The sequence below is a fragment of the Homalodisca vitripennis genome, chromosome 8 (assembly GCF_021130785.1).
Source record: "Homalodisca vitripennis isolate AUS2020 chromosome 8, UT_GWSS_2.1, whole genome shotgun sequence".
Lineage (NCBI taxonomy): Eukaryota > Metazoa > Arthropoda > Insecta > Hemiptera > Cicadellidae > Homalodisca > Homalodisca vitripennis.
This window is the reverse complement of record NC_060214.1, coordinates 36,907,924-36,915,930: the sequence shown is the minus strand read 5'-3', so window position 1 is coordinate 36,915,930 and position 8,007 is coordinate 36,907,924.

Sequence of the window (8,007 nt, the reverse complement as noted above, 5' to 3'; positions counted from 1 at the left end):
CTGCGTTAGCCGCACTATCAGTTGTGCCGTTGCGTTAGCCTCACTTTCAGTTGTGCCGCTGCGTTAGCCTCACTGTCAGCTGTGCAGCTGCGTTAGCCACGTCATCATTTGTGCCGCCGAGCTGTTGCGTCAACTACGCTATCAGCTGTGCCTCTGTGTTAGCCTCACTATCAGCTGTGTAGCATAGTAGTGCTGCGTTAGCCACACTTTCAGTTGTGCCTCTGCGTTAGCCTCACTGTCAGCTGTGCAGCTGCGTTAGCCACGTCATCATTTGTGCCGCCGTGCTGTTGCGTCAACTACGCTATCAGCTGTGCCTCTGTGTTAGCCTCACTATCAGCTGTGTAGCATAGTAGTGCTGCGTTAGCCACACTTTCAATTGTGCCTCTGCGTTAGCCACACAGTTGTGCCGCTGCGTCGGCCACGTCATCATTTGTGCCGCCGTGTTTTTGCGTCAACTACGCTATCAGTGGTGCCTCTGTGTTAGCCTCACTATCAGCTGTTCCGCTGCGTTAGCCAAACTGTCAGTTGTGCCGCTGCGTTAGCCACGTCATAATTTGTGCCGCCGTGCTGTTGCGTCAACTACGCTATCAGTTGTGCCTCTATGTTAGCCTCATTATCAGCTGTGCCGCTGCGTTAGCTATGCTTCAGGTATCCAGTTGATCCATTCATACTCCATTAGCAGTCACCTGTGCATTGATATGTCTTCTGCTGTACCCATCAATACCGACCTTCCCCTACTTAAACATAGTATTTTTGAGTACCCTTCAAGTTCTCCATCATATATTTACTACATTTGTCTGGTACATAAAGAAGATTTACCTTACTACACCAATTAGTGTAGATTCGCGATCATATTACAGTCATTAAATCATATTTTGAATTAAACACTGTAACCACTGAGACGATGAATTATTTAAAACCCTTAAGATTTTCTGTTGTAATAACTTAAAATAATTATAATCGTAATGTTTTAGGTGCAGTTTTAGAAATATTTTGTTTTTATTGTTCCTAGATATCATATTTTCTCAATAATTCAACAGTGATCCACTTTAACATTTTTGAATACTCTATGTAAATATCATACAGACAAAGATAACCTAAATTAGCTTCAAACATTCCAGGGAAACTACCACAAGTGATCTTGTAATAGGGACCAATTTTTCTTTAAGTTTTGATCCTAACAATTTCCAGTCAAACTGGCAGTGCTTAAACCCGTTCCTGAGTTCTCATGTGCCATAAATCGTTCTTAAAATTTTAAAATGTAACGTAATACAATTCTGCCCTTTAAAGTTTTTTAATAGTTTATTACATTTTTTTACTATTTATTACTGAGAGTTTTCATTCATCCGGTTAGTATAACATCAATAACACTAAAAGGATAACAATGACATATATATATATTGTAAGGATTTTCATTTATCTTTTTTTTCAAGGCAAAGTCCTTATATTTAATTTATAATTTACATTTAAGAAAGTTTTTACTCATTTGAAGAAAGACCTGCAGATTAAAACCAAAAGATTCTCATGGAGATAAAACATCCACAGGGATAGAAACGGGGTTTTACTCCTAGAAAGAACTATATTTTTGTATTTCTGTTAATCAGTACACGAGAAAAATGAAATATTACTGAAAATTTAATAAATTCGTATCCCATTAATGAATTAATATTATTCTAGGTGCCGTATGAATCTATGCATTTGTTTTTTTAATTTAGTAACTAACTAAGCATATATTTGTAGATAGGTAGCTGTGAAAAGTCATGTTGGTACATCGACTTGGGTTGTTATTGCTACCTCAGAAAATACTACCTAGAACCTTCCATGTAAATGAATCCTTGTGAAGCCCAAGTAAGTAATAAGAGTGGTTTGGAACGATTGGAACATGCTTTGATTACTTGATCCAAATCCATGATGTATAATAACTAGAGGGCTGGAAAATCTGAATATATATCTCTGTCCCCACGACATCTTGGATTCAAATTGCATATAGACTTTATATTTTACATGGAATTTACCACATTAGCTAAGTGTTGTGGGGTCTGTTGTAAACTACTTTATATAAAAATTCTTTTCAGGACTTTAAACTTATAACTAAAAATAGAAAAACAAATTTTCTTAAGATGGCTTTGAATTATATTGCAATCAAACTTTCTGTGAGTTTTCCTTATAAACAATAATTCCCGTAGGACTGAGACTACTAAAATGATTTTCATACTATTTATAATATTTTTGTAATATTTTTCCCGTCTCATTTTACAATGTCTTATTACAAGTTGAAGAATAAATTTTAGCATGGTAACGCAATATTTAATGCCTTAACTGAGAATAGAGTTTAATTTTTGCAGTTTCAACTGTAAAGATCTATTATGTGATACTGAAAAAGTAAAAAATAAACTAAATTTATAGAAACAGAGAAGAAAATATTTCATGATTTAATGGTTATGACACTCGAATTTATGGAAACATTTTGTCTTGTTATAAATTCGTGTAATAATCATGTAATGACAGTGTTGTATAAGGAAATGCTTTTGAAACATCTCGTACTTCCTCTGGAAACAGTGTTATTCTAGCTTTAACATTGTAGTGCAGGATCCGAGAGCCAATTTAAATTGTATATGCGTATACACATTTCCTGTATATGCTTTTTGATAAAATCCATAAAGAAATTTTTCCTAACATAAAAATTAATTATCAGTAGGGTTAGTTTTAGTGGTTGTCAAATTGATCTATTCTCTATAACATATTCAAGAATTACTGTTCACTTTTGGATAAACTGTTCTTTTAACTCTGTGCATCGGCTAATATTAATTGGAAAACCCAGTCTTTGTATAAACACTCATGTATACAAAGGAAGGTACGGTTCGTTAACTCGGAGTTTAGTTCGAAGAGAGCTCTCCACAAGTAGAGAAACCACAACTGCGCCACTCAAGTATGCATTACCAGATTGTGGCGTAGTTAGAGCTCCATCACTTCTACACCTCCATCACCCATCCATCTAGAATGTACATGGAGCCGGCTACGTTCCTGTTTCCTTCATTGTGATCATTCCAGTGTTCCCACCTATTCAAAGTAGCTCGTGTCAGATGGATTTCCATTATGAATACGAAATATTACGAGCATTAGCGAAGCTTATTACTCACAGGCTGGAACAATATCATTTCCTCGGTGCATATAAAATTTATATGCAGCCTCAGCGAATCCTATTACTCAACCATTACTCATATTGTGGTGTATAACTACCCTAGGTAAGATCACCTTTCTTTCGCGTGACTACTACCTTTTGTTAATAGTGTATTCAATTTGAAATAAATGCCATGATAAAGAGTTAAACTAAAGTATTTAATTGGGCTGATACTTAAGCAACAAGGTGTACAACCCCACAAAAAACTTCTTAAAAATTCGAAAAGCTTTCAATACATATAAATTCTCCGTGAGCATCAAAATTTAAATGTACATTTTGATAAGATACTGAAACATTTTTCTGATGATAAAAATTAAACCATAAATAAATACATTCTGAAAACCGAATCTACGAATTAAATGCAGCCAACTATTGGCTGAGCGTTAGAGAAGCTTTCATGAACTGGACAAATTTAATTTCTGTATGTCCATTCACCCAATATATTTAAACTATAAACTTTCAATTTTGATTGAAGCTTAACGTAAATATATAATTTGAGTTCTATGATCGTGTATGTCTGGAATTTGGGTGAGCATAATTTAAGCCTATCACCGAGTAGTGTGGCTTAATATGTTCTCAGTCGTGGGTAATTAAGAATTTTAACACACAAGGTATGGCGCGCTCCTACCTTTCTCTAGTGAAATCAGATGAAATTCTATATCAGGATTAGTTAAAAAATTCAACAAACAGACTGGCATGAATTAAATTTCTGAACATTCATTTATAAAAAACATTTCATACCTAAAGCTGTCTTTTTTGTTCCTATCAAATTATAAAACATCCGACAGCTTTTGAATGCTGATTGGTCATATTCACACGGACCAATTGCATTGGTTTAGGTTCAGGCATTAACAATGTTTAAATTATTTGTGAATTGCAGAACTTTGGTGACAGCCATGACCTCACATGTATGAAGATTAGATACTTACACTTTTTTATTATTAGTATCAGTGAAGATACATGTTATGAAGGAACATGATTTATTACGAGTAGTTACCACTTATACGGAAGCTGTTCATTGACGACTGTATACAGCACAGTGTCTCGTATTCCAAATATAATGTTTCAGCATCAATGAATACGAAGAAAGAAGAATGAAATGGTGCTCGCATGATAAGGCCATGCCTCAAGTACTACAAGTACAACTGGCCTAAAGTATATCCCTAAATAACTAGCCTTTAGGTAACATATTATTATTGCAGTATATTAAATCAAAGACTAACTTCTTCACCAGGTGCAGGGGTAAATTACGTGCAAACATAATTTCTCGTAGCCTATTATTTAGAAAAAATTAAAAAGTAAGTACCAGGAAACCTTATGAGTGATTACTCGTTATTTACTGGAAGATCTAAGTTTAAATATATATTATATTATTAGAGATTTACACGAAATGAAATACTTACGGACACCGTTCATGGAGTTTACCTGAGACAGGCTTCCAGGTTAACCTCATTTTTACCTGAAGTATGTGGTTAGGTCAGGACGGCCATAAATAATGCAAATCGCATTTTTTACGGTTGTCGTATTTAAAGTATTTAATAATATCATTTATTATATACGATATACAAGTACGAGAAAAAACTCAATTAATAACTCTTTTTCCTAGTAAACTTACTAGACAATTTTTGCAGAAAACTTTGTACAAATATTACTGCTTGAATGGATGACCGCTGAGGGATCCTACCTTTGCAAACTGCCCGCCTGCCTGGTTGATTCCCATGTTATGTTACAGAGGACTTAATTGGCTTAAAATTATTGGGTAAAATAAAAACATTCTTTAACTTAACTTTTTACAACGTAAATATCCTTGAAATTGTGTAAGGCAATTCTATGTCCAAGATGACTTCTGCTAATAAAAAAGCCACGTTTTAACGCAAACATAAAATAATAAGTAACATAGCCAAACAGATTTCAGTGAATGACTTATAGACAATCTTATCAGAAACTTGCGTGTAAATTTGAGCTTAATTCCACGTGGATGACAATGTTTGGATTAGAAAGTGCCAGAAAAACATAATCTAGATGCAAAATATCAATCTGGATGGCTGTCCCAACGAATGATTCTTTAATAATGAGCCTTCCAAGAAGGAATGTTCTTTGGTTAACTGTTTCCATTCTGAAATTTCTCGATCCAACTATTAGAAATTATAATGGCTACAGGCCGATAGTCAGTCCCACATCTTTTAGAGGACAGCTTGTCAATTACTCCCTTCGTAAACAAGAGTTGCTTTACTGAAGGATTAACAACGAATCTGTGTTTGCTGGAAAGCCTTACGCTGGCACAAGGTGTTACACCAAGCTTTATTACTGCTTCGTCGTACGTGGTTGCTCATGTCTATGTAATCGTTGCTAATCCGTATCCTGTTATCTATTGGTTTTGTAATTTCGATAAACGTGGAAAGGGATCTTATCAGGAGCATTTGATCTAGACTCTAAGTCGTCTTCAAGTATCAGATTTACATCCTAAAGAACTCTGGACTAAAATTTAAACCACTATGATAAATCCCAATTCTCGGTTCAATTTATATAAGACAGATTTATTTTTAAGACTGACACTACCCTTTCCTCGCGGAACATTAATGCTTTACAAATATTCCTGCTTACTTAATCAAAGGTTCATCAAAAGATCGTGCTTTCTAAAAGAGTTAAATTACCTTGTTTGGGTTATTAGATATCATAAACGTTCTTAAAATCACATATGGTTTTAAAAGAAGAAATCTCCAACAAACATAGTACTGTAACTTGAGACAGTAAATTTTGGACTCAAACATATATATATATATATATATATATATATATATATATATATATAAGCTTATTGGATAAGGATTAAAATTTCTCAAAAAAAAGAAACCTAGGTATACTAATATATTTATGGATGCATCAAATGATTAATTTTAATTAAATAGTTTTTAGAAATATACATTGCACGTCCTGTTGAACGTTCTAAAATCTAAGTAAAAAATCGTTTCATGTTCCAATTATTAAAAAAATTTTATAAAAAAGTATTTTTGGTTTGCAATGATTATTTGTATAGTTTAATAACTTTAAATATTTGCGCCGATTTGTATACTCTAAACACAATTCGTTAATTGTTAGCAAAACATTGATGACACTCTGATACGTGAAAGAATATGATACTTCAGGGTTACTAATTATTTGGAAGTAATAAATAAGCTTGCACATAAATTGGTTTCACAATAGAAAGAACAATGTTAGGACTTTGGACTTTTAATTTGGAATTTTAACGCTGTAAATAAATTTATAGCTCACCCATAAACTGACTATCCAGAATATAAACTAACACATAAAAAGGATAGCTGCTGAAGTAAGGGTCTTTGTGGACCTATCGTAAACAACTGAGGACAGTTTTTGTCCTGGAGTGGCGGCGGCCAAGTACAACAGACTTATAAGCCTTGAGCGAACTTCCTATCGTTTGGCTACAGCCTTTTTGTTGGTAACCAGCCACATTCAGAACTACTTGTGACTAAAAATACTACTTTTTTATTTACATCATTCTTTATTTTATATTTACAACTGAGATCTACAACAATGTTTTCCTCGTAGCTAACTCAACAGATTTTCCCTCTTCCAAACTTTATTTTCCTTTTGTAAACATTTGTTTATCTATAAAAAAAGTATTTTTGAAACTGCTCTATGTTCAAACAGCTGATTCAAAATGAAATATAAACTACTATTAGGTTTTCTTGCCAAAATTTGAAGTATAAGATAATATTTATAAGGTTGCTGTGTGTGTTTTTTTTTGCCTCGTGATGAAAAGTAGAGTTCAACATTCGTCTTGAAAGTTCCATTGTGGAGCTCGATAACATTTGCCACGCTCGGCGTCTCCTCGCACTGCAATAGGTCACTTCGAGACTAATAATAAATGTGCTATTTATTCAATTGTGTCAATTTACAGGATGAATTATTAAAATTTATTAGTTTTTTCCATATATATTTACATAACACAAACTCTTGCTTTTGCATACATTTTTGTCGGGTATCAAATATTACTGTTTTTATATTTATTTTAACAAACATAAAAAGCACATTTCACCTGTAGCAGTTTTTCTGGAATCGTACCATAAGTTTCTTCAAAATAAAGGGTAAAGTTTCTTCACCATACCATGTGTCCCGTAAAAGCTACGCTGACATTTTTGGACAAAATTTAAACTCAATGCATCCTGTACGCAGTAAGGCTACGCTGACGCTCAGCTAAAACCCATACATAGGCATACATTATAATCAAACTGTATGTTAATTGCGTAGAATTTATGTTTATTGAAACATTTCGGGAAAGATTCCAGGGGTTAAATCTCGACCTCAGTTCAATCTCAAAAAGATCTGGAAAAGATTGACAAAAGACGATTTTTACCAGCCGTATGAGTGACAGACTTCGCTAAAGTTTTGACAATAAATATTAATTACCAATAGTGACAATACAGAAGATTTGGATTCTGAATATATCAGTGCTACACCTCATTTGTTAAAATTATGCAGAAAATCAAAGGAAATCAACTTCGACATTTACTTTTGGCCATTGTGTGCTGTAACCTTTACACGTCACACACACACACACACACACACACGTATTGTTATTTACATTCTACCGTATGTAGACCATGACTTTCAAATGTTTATGTTTAAGGCCTTGGATTGTTTAAAACATAAACTAGAATTTCAAAAACATAATAGGATTTACATATACACGTTTTTGACCGTATACTTGTATCTAAAGTATGTTCTTACACGAATAATATCTTGAAAAGTTCCATGGTGCAACAAAGGATCATAGGACTTCTTAACACAATGCCGTAAATAAACTA